Genomic DNA, 16869 nt, shown 5'->3' with positions numbered 1-16869 from the left:
TCTGTCTTCTCAATTAATACCCGTCCGTCGCTATAGCCCAACGCCTTTTGGTAAGATTCATCGTTGGTTTTTGTTTCCGTTCCACTCACATACCCATTATCATCTTGTGATTCGGTTTTGATTGGATAAGTACCGATTTCATTGCATTTTTCTAAAGATGATAAAGTCTCATCGGGATAATCAAAAATGGCATCTTTTCCATCATTGTGTTTATGGGCAAGTGTAGGAATGTTTCCGTTATCAGACTTATTTTCTCTAAGTTTAACATCAATTTTGAACGCACTCACTTCCTTAATAGAAGTTTGACTTGGACATTCTTCTTGACTTTCATGTTGAAGATTAACCGGAACCGAAAAATTTATAGTTTTATTATCGTAGATCATACCAACTTCAGAACCATCTTCGCCATCGTCTGGAATGTTGGTAATATCGATTGTTCCACTCAAGTCAAAAGTTACTTTGTTTCGCATTTTTTCGTTCGTAGGAGAGTGGTTTTCCACTTTTTCACTCGGTTTCGTTAAATAATTTTCTTTTGAATCGTTTGGCAAAAGTCCCGAGTCTGCATTCGTTTGAATATCCGCAGCCAGACGGTCTGTTAAAATTAGCTCATCGCCAGCTACAGTTTTATTGTCGTTGCTCATTTTTGAGCTGTGAATCGGTGTAACATGAACACCGTTGATTTTCACGGTGAGCGCTTCCGTCGTCGACCCATCCAGCTCATCGTCACCATCGAGAAGCTCTGGGCCGTCATTACTCTGTAAAGGAGCATAGCTAGACCTATCTTGCTCCACGTTTTCCCTCTTGGCTAAGTCGTAAGATGGGATATCAACATGCTTAACCGAACCTGTTACCACGTCCATCACCATCCGGCGCCGTTTCCGTCCAACGTATTGGAGAGGTAAATAGCCGTCGCGCATGTGCTCCAAGCACGAGACGGCTTCTAGGACGCCTACAGTGAACACCAGAATGGACATCATCAAACCCATATTTACTGGAGTGACACTTAATGAAAACAAATGGACCAATTGAAAAGGTGGAAGGTGGCCAATGTTATTTTTCACACGGCCTCGCCCCGTGGGTCATGTCCAAAAGAAGGGGAGGGGGATAAACATTAGAAACACCCGCACTGACTCTATGACAATACAGCACTGCAAACCCTAGTCCTAAAGTGGCTAGGGTCGCGGCTCTGCCAAAAACGTCCCCGACGGCCTTGCCCGAGATTTCGCATTTGTCGCCCCACTTTCAAGCTACTGCTAATACAAACAAAACCACAGACGGTATAGGTATGCCAATAACCCAAGAATCCCTGACTCACCTGTGCTTATATTCGAATACTCAAATAATATTAACTACAAAATTAAATCAATCCTTGATATAATAATAAACAGGGGTTTGATCATTCCAATCAAACATTTCAGGAAAAGTCAGACGAAGAGACATACAAGGACCCCTCTTCTACAAGATAATTCTTGCAGAACCAGAATAAACTGGCTATGAGATTGTTGTTTACTAGTTCGACATTTTTAACCTTGTACCGACATTTTTTTACAAACGACAATTCTTTAAATCTATTCCAAAAATACAAAATACCCTTCGCCCACTCCTTGGCACCGATAAGTAGTTCACTAGATTGGTCGGAGCGCCTTCTAATAATATACAAAAAATCGAATCCTATGCAATAACTGTAAAAATATCTTATTTTTGTTTATATTTACATAGTTATAAATGTTTTCTTATTAAACAAATTTAAACCTTCCTTTCATCAACATGTTTATGCGGAGATCATTTTAAGTCATATAACATTTTGACATTTATACTAGGTCTTTGTCGAGAACGAAGTTTCTCTTGTCAACCGGCTCGGATTTCCATTTATATTGAAAAGTAAAAGAGTTAGTACGTCCTTCCTCAATTACAACGTTACTGTCTTTATTACGTTTTTCTGTTGGCACGATAAGGTGAATTTATATTTCTTAGTTTGGGATAGGTAAATAAAATCACTCTTCTAGTTTAAATAGAGTGTATTACAATTATATATAGAATTATACATTTTAGATGGCTCGGCTGAATTTCTCTTAAACGAATGTCGCGATAAAAAAAAAGATTTAAAAAAGGTGTTTAATATTGTTTGGCTAGTTTCAAATTTTTACATTTTTTGGAGAAAAATTACACTCGGTACCTCACGTCTAGTCGCTTCAAAATTTCAAATACGACCCTACACATACTGATACATCATTGTAAAGGGGTTTTTACGCTGAAAACAATGGGACAATCGGATTTTGATTCGGTGAAAAATTTCGAAGTTCTAGCAAAAAGAAACCGGCAGCGTAAAATTTCGACGAGAAGCTGAATATTTCACTGAATGTTCGCGAAAATCCGAATTCCACTCTCGGAAATGTGTAGAGATTAGTGACCGTTAATCGATAGTTATTCAGATATCGTGAGATGCGGTCGGGTGTGATGTAGGTTTCAGAAAAACATTTTCTTTATCGTGCCAACGTTTCGATCTTTTATTGAGACNGAGCCCTGAAGATGATCTCAATAAAAGATCGAAACGTTGGCACGATAAAGAAAATGTTTTTCTGAAACTTACATCACACCCGACCGCATCTCACGATATCTGAATAACTCTCGGAAATTTTGAAAGAGTTTTAGGTTTTTGAAAAAATAAAATTAGAGATGTACTCCGGACTTACAATTTTAAGCCGTATCGCTCTCTTCTTGATAGTTTGGCAAATGCTGAGCATCTGATAGTATTACAAGCTCTAACATTAAAAAAAATCGTTGATTACCGGGCGATTCGGGAGTGCGAAAAATGACAAAAACTCTTAAAGAAAAAATAACCATTTTAGGAAAAACTAAAATATTACACTCTATTGATAGATTGAAAAATTCCAAGATCTCCGTGGTTGAAAACGTTTATTATTTAACTTTAATAAATTTATTTAACAAATTGAAAATTATTGATGGGTGTGCCTTCAGGTTGTGAATTGTACCATGAGATTTCTCTATGTTTAGTTTCTGATTATGGTTCAGGAGCCCGAAACGTCCATGTAATTTACTAAATTGAATAAAAGTTTTCAACCACGGAGTTCTTGGAATTTTTCAACCTATCAATATAGAAAATATTGTGGAATTGGTAATATGTAAAATAAGATAAAATATTACAGCGCACCCGCGCGGACGAATATGGAATACTCTGAGGTGAGTGTGTGACATCTGGAAATTAAAAGTAACTTATTAGCGAGAATGGAATTAATTCGACCACGTCTCGGGGAATATCCTGTACTCTGGGGGACTGAATGTGTCCAGAGTTCTATGTTTGGATCGGGTGTTGTTTACGTTAATTTATTGGAATTAATGTAATTTATTCTCTCACGCCGCGGTCGTGGGTTCGATTCCCACCGTCGCCTCTGGCCCTTTTTTCCCGATAACCCCCAATTTGAACATATATAAGAATTCGTCATGGTTAATATGCAAAGATCATAAGGCCAATAAAAAAAAATAAATAAAAAAAATAATTTATTAGCGTGAAAGGAAGGAGCTGTTTAACCCCGCCACGAGGAATATCAATTACTCTTGGGTGGCCAGACTTTTATGCTTTAGTGACGTATTATATGTTTTACATAGTTACCAATTCTAGGATATCGTCGTAGATATTAAGGCCGAATGCAGCAGATATATATACTCAATACAGTTAAGATAACCATATAGATTCTCATTATACCACATTCTATATTAGAATTTTAGCTTTTCAATTATATTTTGGCGGTTCAGCTAATGAGTCTGTTTTACAAAATTGCTTTATTGAGGAATTGATGCATAAGGTTACTGTATTTATAGTTGACATTCCCGCTTGTATGTAAATAAAACAGATAAATATATTAATGTTGGAACTCTAAATCTACATATGTTTTTAGGATTCGGGTTTTATGAAAACGTGTGCTAATTGTAAACCGTTAACTATATTACAACGTTATTATATCAGAAAAAACTATTATGTTGACATTACGTTCATCTGTTAACAATTATAAGACAAATAACGTAGGACGCTATTTCAGTTCCGTTAAATCTGCGCACTTCAATCAATTTAGCGTTACCGTTATGTGAAATCTCTTATCATGTAAAAACTGGTTACAATTTAATCTTCGGGCTGAAAAGTAGTTTTAGGGATTTTTTTGGCGAATATACATAATGTACAAGTCACGGACTGTATAAAAACCTGGGTATAAAAGATAGTGCAAAGGATAAATTCGTTTGTTGAAAACAACTTTAATCATTGCTAAATAAGATGAGACCACATGTGGCCGGTTTACGACAGTCGACCATTATTATCACTTCCGACTTAGATCAATTCTAAATTGTTTTTCGTGCCAATGGAGTTTTGATGCCAAAAAAAAGTACAATCATTCACTTGCTGTCTAGAACAAACACGCTAGGATCAAGTAAGTGGATAATTATGATGTATCCATCTCATGCATTAATAAATTTTGGATTGAATTTCTCCTTGTACATACTACAGATGAGATCACAGCTTGTAATTTTTTTCACACGGTCAAATCACGAGCACCAATGCCAGCACTGCACCCGGAGTCCACATGCCAGGAGAGACCAGCCAACGCTGGATTCAGTAAGGGGCCAGGAGGTCTCTAGGTCATCGACGATTAAGGCGACGTAGCGGCAAGGCTCGAGCAGTAGGGCTAGGATCGATCGAGCGGTCAGTGTGAAAATTTTGGATTCGGCAACGGATCAGTCGGTTGACAAAAGGAATGTTGAAGTCGTTGTGGATAGTGAAGTTGGTGACGTAGTAAGGAACTTAAACGACTAACGATACGGACTTTTCATAGGAAGGATTGGATGTGCTGGATGTTGGATGGCTTAGCAGAACGCCGCAATTCCACTCCCTATCTCGTCGAGTAGTGTTCAGTGATAATGGTCAGGATTTTAGGTATTTTCGGTCCTAGAACTGTTCGTAGTTATCCAAGTCTTTTGTTAAGTTGTTGCCTCTTAAGTCTTGTATATTCGAAGTCAGTCTAACGTCTAGGTAAATATCTAAATTCGCTCTCTCGCTGCCCTCTACTCAGACATATCCTAAGACCCAGCGAATTTTTTACATGCCTAATCTATTTATTTTAGTTTTAAGCATCATTTAGTAGCAATTCAGCATCATCTTTAAACTAATGATGTTTGAGCTTAGTGCTTTAATGGTTACCGGGCTACTCTTTATTTAGGTCAAACTAAGTACATATCTCAATCGCATGGAATTCGGCCTGATAGATACTGGTGTACATTCACAAGGGTTTTGAGTTTTGGTTCCAGAAATTATCCTTTTCCCGTACCTTCTTGCTTTCTAGATCCATCAGTGTACCACCAGATGGTGCCGTTCTCAACGGGCCTTTCCCTTATTCCATTATTATTATGACATAGGTCAGGTGGTTTGGCTTTAATACAATTAATAATGGTTTTCTGTGCTTCCTCAGTGTCATACGGTGGAAGAGAATTAGTACCAATATATTTTCCATACCACCTCTGAGATATACTCTAATCGACAAGCGAATCTCTGTACTTTTGTGACTTTCTCTGTTTTGATATCTTTTTACTTTTATTACTTTTGTCCAAGAGTAGTGAATAGTATTTCCTTACAAAACACATTCAGCACAGATGTACTACAGAAATTCTGTAAAACATGTAATTCTGAGCACCATTAACGTCCTGTCAGCGATTTTAACTCCTAGCTCACCATGACCTTGTCAAATCTGTGCCTCGAAGGTAATCTAATTCCAAACCTAGCGTGTACGTCTTATGAGTTAAATCTGAGTGACTATTCACGTGCCACATTGTTGATTTTGGACTGCCTTTCCAATGTATCAGTGCCAACCTGGCTTACGGAACAGCCATTCAGAACACGTTCTGATAAATCTTTCTCTTCTTGATAATTGTCTGTTTCAGTATGGTAATAAGTCCACCAAAGTCGACAATAAAAGTTGAGAAGAACAGGTGGAGAGAGCAAGAAAAAGGGATAGAGAGGACGGATATAGTTAGGTAGACGAATAGATATATTTAGATAGACAGACATATGTATATATAGAGAGAGAGTGAGTGATAGAGAGAAGAGAAAGAAGAGTGAGAGAGAGGGGGGAGAGAGGAGAGAGAGGGAGAGAGGAGAGAGAGAGAGGGAGAGAGGAGAGAGAGAGGAGAGAGAGAGAGGAGAGAGAGAGAGGAGAGACAGTGAGGAGAGGGAGGGAGAGAGAGAGGAGAGGAAGAGGGAGAGGGAGAGAAAGAGGAGAGGGTGAGGGAGAGAGAGAGAGAGAAAGAGGCGAGATAGTAGAGAAAAGTCAGATTGAAAGAAGGAATCTGTCGGGGGTGAAGGGGAAAAGAAATAAATAAATGAAAGAAAAAATATAGATATATAAATACTTAAATCGAAAGCGAGTGTGAAGAGAAAAAGAGCGGAGTTGAGAGAAATAAATATACTGAAGAGGGGAAACAAGTATTTTCCATTTTCATCATTCCTTGAGGTTTGCTTAGTTTTAGTTTTGATCAAATGTAATCAATTCTTCCTAATTTGTCGACTATTTTATTTCACTTTATACTTAAAAACCTATTCCCAGATGTTGGAGTTTTCAGGCAATTTCATACAAGCGTGGGGGTTATTTTATAGCATTTTAATAGCTTTATGTCTATAGCTTTATGAAAGTACACCTGTTTCCCTTGCAATAGTTTTCTGATTATTCCTGTGTGCGGAGCGTAATTGATGAAAGTCTGGAATGTGGAGAAAACATTTTGCAAGGAAAAATTTTGACCTATTTAGGATTGTTCCCAATTTTTTTCATCTTAGACGCACATTTAAGGATAGTAATTTTTTTTTGTCTTATGATCTATGCATATTAACCATGGTGACGAATTCTTATATGTGTGAGGCGACGGTGGGAGTCGAACCCACGACTCGTCTATGAGCCGAGAGTCTCTCACACTAACCACTCGGCTACCGCGGTCCCCGTTAAGGATTGTAATTTTGCCAAAAATACACTGACAGGCAAAAATTCCACACAATTGATTTTTTTTTTCATTTTCTCGCTAAGGAAATCCTGCCCTTAATTTGTCTCATTGTTTTTATCAATAAATATTTATTTATGCTATGTTTTAAATTGGGAATATCAATTAGAGGTAAACACACTTAAACCTTAATCCAAAAAAAAGTATAAAGGATTTTTCAATGTTTACTTTTTGCGGAATTTACAATGTTTATGCAGTCTCATTTGAATTCTGAAAGCAATAAGCTGTTTAGTTTTCATCTTTGTTTTCTTAATTTCAATTTTTAAACTTAAAAATGCCACACTGCTGAGGATGTTGCGTGTGGTGTGGTACCGCAAGAGTAAATATTTTCCAAATTAGAAACTTTCTCTTTACAGCAAGCAACAGGGAAAAATGTTTAATACCTAAATGAGAATAATTTGAAAAATTAATACCCTTGGAATAATTTTCGTCACCAAAAAAATAAAGAAAAAAAGGTCCACGTGTCTAATTATCGAGCATCTGCTTGAATAAAAGAAAAGTTTAGGTAAATGACAGGTAATCCGCAGCTTAGAAACGACTGTATAGATTATATTTTCATACAGTACGTTTGCGAAACAAATCCGACGCCCGTATTTATTTAAGGCAGCTCGATTCGGGATTGAAAAATTGTTTTAAAACAGCAGGAATTCAGGCCTTTCAAAATAGATGAACGGTAAAAGCCCACTCGGCAGTGGTTAAACCGCAGGAACATCTGGATACAACGTCCGCTGAAAACCTAGTAACGCATACGTATGTATAATTGAAGAGAAAACCACCACTGCTAAGGCATCATAAAGTAAACGAGATTACAACCGTGGGCATCATAAGTTAAGGACAACATAACCATTCAAAGAGTAGATTTCATATTATTCTCATTGAAAATATTATAAGATTAAATTATTATCGTACAATAATTTACGGATTAATTTATAATTAAAACTTTTTTGCTTAAAGCCTATATCGTACGTAATTGCGTACAACGTTTTTTTTTATAATACATTTTAGCGATTAATAAACTACAGGAAAATGGTCTTTAAATTTAGACATGTCGGGTTTTCTCTTATTCACACGTTTCTGTAATTAGAATATTTAATTTAAATATTAAAAATGTAAGATGAAAAAGTGGGACGTCTGATACATTTTTAATTATCGAAATTATTTATAATCCATTTAAGCGTAGTAAAATTAAAAGTGTTTTTAATGTTTTAATGACTACAATAAAGACTTGGCTTTAGAGTGAAGGTCCGGAATGCACATATTTCCTCTTCTAAAACAACTGTTGTGACTGAATTCTTTCATAGGATTCATCTGACAAACTATTACAAATCTTTCAAAAAAAAAAAAAATAAGATAGATTAAACAAAACGAAATATGTGAAGAAGTTTACGTACAATCAAATACCTTTCCACAAAAGAAGATTTGATGAAAAACACTAAGCGTCTTGAACCCTGCGCAGAAGTTGCATAACTTACGGAAAGGAAACATTTAAAAGAAAACCGAGAGGAGAGAGAGAGAAGGAAAAGAAAAATGGGAGAAAATATGGAGTGAATAACGAGAGGAGAGAGATAGGTAGGTCGATAGATAGATAAATGGATGGATGGATAGATAGGTGGAAGATAGATAAATAGATAGATAGATATAGAGAGAGGGAGAGAGAGAGAGAGAGAGAGAGAAAGAGAGAGAGAGGAGAGGAGAGAGAGAGAGAGGAGAGAGAGGAGAGAGAGAGGAGAGAGAGAGGAGAGGAGAGGAAGAGGGAGAGGGAGAGAGAGAGGAGAGAGGAGAAGGTGAGGGAGAGAGAGAGAGAGGAGAGAGGAGAAGGTGAGGGAGAGAGAGAGAGCGAGAGAGAGTGAGAGAGTGTGAGAGAGAGAGAGAAGAAAATATGGAGTGAATAACGAGAGGAGAGAGATAGGTAGGTCGATAGATAGATAAATGGATGGATAGATAGGTGGAAGATAGATAAATAGATAGAGAGATATAGAGAGAGGGAGAGAGAGAGAGTGTGTGAGAGAGAGAGAGAGAGAGAGAGAGGGGAGAGGAGAGGAGAGAGAGAGAAAGAGAGGGAGAGAAGGAGAGAGTGAGAGAAGGCGAGAGGGAGAGAGTGGGAGAGAGAGAGTTTGTAACCCAACCCATTTATTTATCTAACAATCTATTAGCAATGCTTTAAAGATTTTTAAAAACAAAAATGCAACTAAAAATAAATAGTAAGATACATTAAAAAAATATGCAAAACAATATTTAAAAAAAAAAACGAAATTTGTGAGGAAGTTTATAGACAATCAAACTCCTTTTCATAAAAGACAGTTTGGAGTAAAATTCTAAGTCCAGAGGGTCTGTAACCCTGCACCAAACTGGCATAACAGATGGGAAACGTAAAAATTGAAACGTTTCTTGACGGTAAAGTAATTCCTGTCTAAAATCCAGGAGGGCTTAGCGCCCAACTGCTCGTTGGGCTACAGAGGGGGTTAAACCACGTTACGATACATTTTTCATACTACTTTCAATTAAAATACCATGGTTGATGCCGGGATTCGGACCCGGGACCTCTAGCGTGACATATACGAGTTTGACACCCTACCCGCTCGGCCCCCGCGATCCCATTTCAACAAAACAGAAATGAAATAATCCCTAAAACATTTCTTAACGAACACTGCAAGCTAGTTTTTTGAAAAATTATTGATTTCAATTCAATGAATTTGTAGATTCTTACAAAAACATCGACCGATTTAATTACCAAAGATTTGTAAATTAGTTTGCAGAATAAAACACCCGTAGATAAAGTTTTCCAAGGTGCATTTCACTGAATTCCACATTCTCTTCTTTCAAAAATCAGCTTTTAGATCGATCAAACCTTTTTTAACCGATAATGATCAGGTATGACAGTCACTGTGTCCGAGAACAAATGATCTGTTTCTTCTCTGTTTACAACATTTCACCACATTTCATACGCCGATAAAAAGGACCGAACCAGTATTTCTGAATTCCAGAATGATATCCTTTTTTTTTGACAAAATTAGACCGAGAACGGCTGCTAATCCAAGTGGCTTTCTGGGCTTGGTGATATTGGGCGTGGTATCTATTCTATTCTAGAACCACCTTCAATTATCTTCCTGCTCGAGTTAGTACGCCTTTTTCTACTTAGGCCGCTTCAAAATTTCTTGATTTTAAAACAGTAGCAAGGCAGTATTAATAATCGATGCTTTGGAGAACTAAATTTAATTTTAAACCAACTTAGCTTGAATTAAGTAAAAATAAATACAATATATTCAGTTTTATAATGATGGGATAATTAGATACTAGATAAAGTTTTTTTTTGTGAATTAGAGCAGTTGGAAATTAATGTATTTAATCTTGGTTAAACGTATAGATCAGGTAAATAAATAAATCTTTGAGATTTTAAAATATAAATCTTAAAAAAAAGTGTATAATTGCAACATTATATTTGTGACTGTCCAAATTTAAAATCGGGTCTGCTTCTGAGAATTTATTGTAAAAGAACACCAATTTAAATCTGGGCGAACCTGTAGACAATAAATTTAAAATGTTGTGCACATTATCTTAAAATTTAAATATCTAAAATTATCGAAATGTGGGGTAAAGGGCGTGGTAGATCAAGTATGACAAGGCTAAACATGGCCATGTGACGTAGAAACCGTTTATATATAGTCGGAGCCTCTCTAGGAGTTTCCTCCGGCCAACCTCTACAAATCGTCTATCCACTCAAACTCTAGGATTCTCCACTTCTCAAAACCCACCCGGCTCGAAATAGATTCGTTGTTGACCCAGTTAATTTGCAAATATTTGAGAATATAGCGTAACAGGATGGCCAAACAATCGGTAAAAAGGTTATCACGCCTTGAGGGAAAAGTAAAGACACCAAATTTACACAAAATTTTACACGTAAAAACAAAAACTTGCTCACAGATGCTGATTTAATAAGTACACTCAAAGGCAAAAAAAAACGGACACATATTTATTTCTTTATATTCCAGAATAACTATGGATAGCCGTTAATAATTGACTCAAGGCGTAAATGCGACATTAATAACATGTTTAATTCACAGTGTTGCTCCTTCTTAGATTAAAAATAAAAAAATCAGTTCATTTTCACCCTTTCCAGATCCAACTTGTAGAATGAATTAATTTTTTTCTTTGATGTAATAATAAATTTCGGTAATCTTTTTTTAAGTTTTAAATCAAGAAAGTCTCACCCGGGCAGATGCTTTGCCAACGACAGAACGTCCGATACATAGCCCAAGTCCGGTGTGTGCCGCACTTTACACCCACGGTGGTCTATAGCGGCTTAGGTCCACCGGAAGTCTCGATCGAAGAAGAGGTAGTGGTAGACTGCGATATTCGACGGGATTAAGACTCCCATACCGCACTAAGGAAGAGTCATTTAAAGGCTAGACAGGTGTTAACTCAAACGATCCGTGATGTAAGGGTGAGCCCTAAAATAATCATCAGAAGTCTTAGACGTCTGCATCAGGTTCCCTACTACAGGAGAAGCATCGAGTAGAAAGGCATTTTGGCTCGCTTGGACACTTGAATGGAGTGCTGTTCTCTTCAGATGAGTGCCGGTTTGGTTTGTGGCAATCCGTTGACCAGGACCGTGTTTGGTGAAGAAAGCTTTGCTTCATGTGGCATGCGTGAGTTACGGATTTTTCAAGCAGGTTAGGCCGGTGCCACACTCGACGGAATGCGACGGAAGTTTTCGTGACGGAAATTTCGCAACGACAACAAGCCACATATTCAGCGGAAATGAACGGAATGACTTCAACGATTGTTTGGATATGCAGTTGATAACGTGACTCAGTTGATCATGTACGGTACAAAGAAACAACTTTTCGTTTTGTGTATTTACAAGGCAATGGAGAAGCAGAAGAGAAAGAGAGAACATTGGAATCATTCATTGAATATGAAAAGGGTAGCACTTGGTCAATTACACTGTCTGTATGGGGAATTTCGACGATATCCTGTGTTCTTCCAATACTATGGCATGACTAGAACCTCCACAATAAATTGGTCCAAGTTCAGTCCACACTAGATCAACTTCATTTGCAGTTTGCGTGTCCTACTGCCTACCTCTTCCGTTCGACGCTTGTCCATCGTCAGTGTGAGGACCCCCATCTACTTTGCACTGTTTTCATCTGTTTAGACGGAACCCAGCTGGTGCACCAACGGAGCTCGACGGAGTCATTACGACGGAAATTTCCGTTCAGTCTGTCGTTGGCTGTGAGTTTTGAATTTAAGCTTGTGCAGCGGAAATAGCCGACGCGAAAGCTTCCGTCGCATTCTGTCTAGTGTGGCGCCGGTCTTAGGGCATGTAGCGGAATCAACGACCATACCGAACTGATTATCATACAGATGTATCTTGGCACCAAGGTACATTAAAGAGGTCCTTCTGGACGCCGAGGGACCATGTGCTCCATTTTTATGGACAAGTTCGCGTCAATGTATTACCGATGCAAGTATTTCTTTCATTGGCCAGCATGTTCTCCTGGCATGAATCCCATAGAACACTTATGAGACGTGATAAAGAGACTGGTTAGGCATCGTTCGCTGAATATAAAAACGTTGAACAGCTTCAAGAAGTTCAGCTGCTTGAAATCGCTCTTTTTATGGAAATGGGATTATGTTTCATATGACCGTTTATTTACTCGAACCCTACAGAATCAAGTTCATCAAGCTATGTAATTAGCTCCATTTATTGGGGACAAGTGCGCGTTATGCTAATGCTCTTCAGCATGCAGCTTGTCACCCATTACTTCGTGGATGTAGGGATTAAAACAATGAATTGGCCATCACGTTCTGATGAATCCTACAGAACACTTTGGGATAAGATAAAGAGACAGGTTAGAGATGGTTCGCCCCTTGATGAACCTCATCTGTTTTACAAGACCAATGCGATCGCTTATTTACTCGATGCTTAGAAGACTTAAAACACTCCGCGAAGCCACAGGAGATAATGCTCAAAAGTAAGTAATTAATATTGATTTAAATTTTCTTTTATCACTAAATGACTGACTTTCTTGAATTAATGCAACGATTAAAATACATATTGTTTGAAATAAATACCAAAATACGTGTATCCGGTTTTCTTTTCTCTTTGGGTGTATTTGGTGATGTAGATGGGCAGACCTCCAAATGCGTACCATTTAAAATTTCGTCATTTGTTTTTATAAATTGAGGGAAAATTAATTATTTTAGAATTAATGAATGTGCGAGGTACGAAGATAGCCGTATAATTTAACACCAAGAGGAAAAAAAGTAATAAAATGTGCTAGATTTCCCTTTTGAGCTCTAAAATTCGTTCCATCTTTATAATTTATTGGCTACTTTCAGCACATTTTTAATCCTTATAACTTTTCTTTACTGCAGTGTTATCGTACTTTATTAAAATAAAATAGTTCATAAATTCTTTAATAAAAAAACAAAAATGAAATAGCTAGTACGAATGAGGCAAGTTTTGGCCAAAAAGAGGCAAAATCCCGGTGGGAAATTCGCGCATTCCGTATGTGTTTTTTTCTCGTTTTTGTTCCTTAGGAATTAGGCGATAACCAAACCATCTGACGAAACGACTATTTATAAACGAAGAAGTTGGACGGGGTTTCACCCCGTTTTCTATCTTATGTTGAATTATTTCGTTTTTAAAAGAGTTCTATATAAAGAAACACCGCACAAAACCATTACCCTTGCTATCACGAAGATAAAACACAAAGGTCGAACTGTTAATCGAATTACTGGGAAAACTGATTATATTTTCTGCCAGTATGCCCGAGTCGATTTTGATTCAATCAAAAATAAAACTTCTGTTCCAGCAGATCTTTCTTGCAAATATAAATCGAAAATATAAAACAGAGAAATTAATAAGATATCAAATAGTACAATATTTCTAAACTCTTAGTGGAATCGAAGAATAGACATCCTACCAGAGAATATGGTCACGGATGAAAAGAATATTATTGGAGCGTAATCAATTTAATGACATTTAAATGAATCATATAAAGGTGGTTATGAATATATTTTTCCTTTCTTCTTTATTTATTTACACCTGCGTCAATTGTTGCGTTGAAGTAAATTTGATAAATCTTACATCGTAAAACGAAACAAAATGAACCCTAACTTACACATAAAAAGTGAAAAGACGAAATACTCATTCACTTCTGCGTATCAGCATTAATCACTTTCACTGTTAATGCGCTGTTACTTGAAAGGTCGCGAGGCCACTGACGCTTTAGCCGTCGGGGAGGAATATTTGGAAGGGTGCGGGATGAAAGGTTTCTGGTTTGAGGGTTTGGGTTTGTTTGTGAAACTTTTTTTACCGCTTCAAGGACGTATTGAATATTACGGCCTTGGTGAATGGTATGATTGGATACGTAGTAAGGAGCAAGGCGATGGTTCGAGGGATTTTTGATTGAAGGGCCCAAATGGGTCTCAAAATAGTAACATAAATGAGTTGGTTATTTTGTAGTCAGTTTTGACCGCTTGCCCAGCAATCTTTTAAGAAGTCTGAATCGTCTGTTTGGTCTTTTGAGTCGCGAATGTATGGCCCAAGGTACTTTAGCGGGTGCCAGATGATTACTGATGTAGGTTATTCTCCGAAGGGAGAAAGTGACATGTTCACATTTTTGTGTGTTTATTGATGCCCGTATCGTCAACATAAGTATCGTTTCTGGAATGTGTTGCGGTATATAGTGTAGGGGACGGGCTTAAGATACTTTTTTATGAGACCCCTGCATCTTTGCGCTACCCAGTTGACCACTGATGACTTGAAAGTATTTGACGGATAGACAGGATTATAGGATCAGGTAACCAGTTAAAGGGAGGACTTACTTAAGCTTCCAGAGGAGCCTTGTGGGCCTACCCAATCGAAGGTTTGCTTTGTGATATGTCCCAGCCTTTTCGCGGGCTATTCTATCCTAAAAGTACTAAAAATAGGACTACAATACTAAAAAGGGAGAAATTAAGAAGCTAAAATTCTTGAAAATAAAATAGACCTGTTTAATAGGTAGGTATTTATATTANTATTCGTATATAAGCCAAATAAAAATGAAATGATTTACGATGAAAATTATTAATTAATTTTTTTAGCAACACCAATATTAGACGAGTTGGAGGATAAAACCAAATTCGACCTCACACCAACACAAAATACTTGTTTTGTAAGTCGGCCCTGTAGGCGCCCTTCGAGCTCCAAGCAAGTCCTGTGCATACATGAGGGCTGAGCCCTACTTGATCCTCAGGCTGGAGAAGGCTTTGTTGTTCCCCCTCGGGCGCGTGACAACTTCAAATTTAGGAATACAACAAGCAGCACTCCTTTTGCTCAAGAGTGGTAGCGATGATGCCTACAACGCGATGGCACTGCTGAACAGTGGAACCAGGAACAAGGTATGAAGGATGAGGAGAAATAAGCAGTTTTTATAGGATTTTTCCCATTATGGGCAACAGATTAATTTACTAATAATATGGAACAAATATTTCAATTGCTTAGTTATATTACCTACCAAGAAATCAAAAGACTGAATTTTTTTGTGCAACGCAACAATCTGCACTGCCGCAATAAGCTACATAGCTCATAGAGGGATGGTACACAACATAAAATCGAGTGGAGAAGTTCGTACTCCTAAAACAAACGTTATTTATAATGACTCTCACTTTCTGAGAGCAGGTGATGGGGCCACTGTCTCATTACACGTTGAGGTGGATTGTTGCAGATTAGTGTGGAATTTTTGTTGGTGGATTTTGTAACATTTAGGTCGTTAGGAATGGTACGACTGGAAAAGACGTGTCTCTGTCCTCTATGGATTCGTGGTGTAGGGTCGGGATTCTCCAGAGATCAGAAGGTTTGTTTGAATCTCTTAGGACTAAGGGATATCGCTACTCATAAAGGCATACTAGTTTCAATATTGAGTGATGAGATGATAACGATAAGGTATGTTAAGAAGCGGGGGGTTTGTACTCCCAAGCATTTCTGCCTTCTGGTTTATTGAATTTTCGTCGTCATTTAATGCAGTTCAATAGAATCGATCTTTCTCTTAAGAAGTAGTAGGGCATTGACGGTCAATTATTTTTCGTGGTCGTGTTGGTGCCCAAGGTTATGACTTCATTGAATTGCTTCACATCATAAATGATATGGTTGGACATTTCTTCCCCATCAACGTACATCAAATCAAATATATCCATTTTCTACAGAAGTTTTCTCAGATACCACTGACCACTGACCGTGGTAGTATGAGGAAGTCATAGCTCTGGGTGACCCTGCCTTCCTGTGCAATGTATAGGTTGTAGTGAAGGTTTTTTTATAAGCTTGCTGTGTCTGGCAGCTCTAGTTTTTCCATATTCTGTCATTTTATCTTTTTTGGATCCATTCTGAGATGGAGGATTCTGTGTTTGTTTTTGTTATCCCAAACATATATTCTTGGTTCAAAGTATATGTTGTTATATATGTTTTCCAGATCCTCCTTTGATCTAGTTTGTCTCATTTCTAATTACCCAAAATGCCTTGCTGTCCTGGCACCCATAATAACATTAGGTTGTTGCACTAAAAAAAGGAGCGAAAAGTACACGACTCAGCATGCAACCTTGCCTAACTCCACAAAGAACTTTGAAAAACGTTGTGGCACATAATGTTCCTATTTTAATAGACTGGTTTCAGAACCAAATAAGAGAGAATATACATTACAATAAATATAATTGATTAATTACTCACTAATTGGTATCTGAAACAAAGTTCAGGCAGAATGTTCAACTTTTCATGTGGTCATTCATTTCATATAAAAATTAACCTACCAATAAATTTAATATAAAGAGCTATTA

General features: G+C 37.4%; 1 protein-coding gene across 7 annotated transcripts in view; it reads right to left on the bottom strand.

Annotated features, from left to right (window-relative positions):
* Positions 1 to 16869, bottom strand: part of LOC106662754 (four and a half LIM domains protein 2) — a 159148-nt gene that overhangs the window by 51519 nt on the left and 90760 nt on the right. The gene's annotated exons all lie outside the window — the stretch shown is intronic.

The sequence above is a fragment of the Cimex lectularius genome, unplaced genomic scaffold (assembly GCF_000648675.2).
Source record: "Cimex lectularius strain Harlan isolate CLEC.00 unplaced genomic scaffold, Clec_2.1 scaffold45, whole genome shotgun sequence".
In the NCBI taxonomy this organism is placed as follows: Eukaryota; Metazoa; Arthropoda; class Insecta; order Hemiptera; family Cimicidae; genus Cimex; species Cimex lectularius.
The sequence above is the reverse complement of the archived record's forward strand: the minus strand, read 5'-3'. Positions and strand labels throughout refer to the sequence as shown.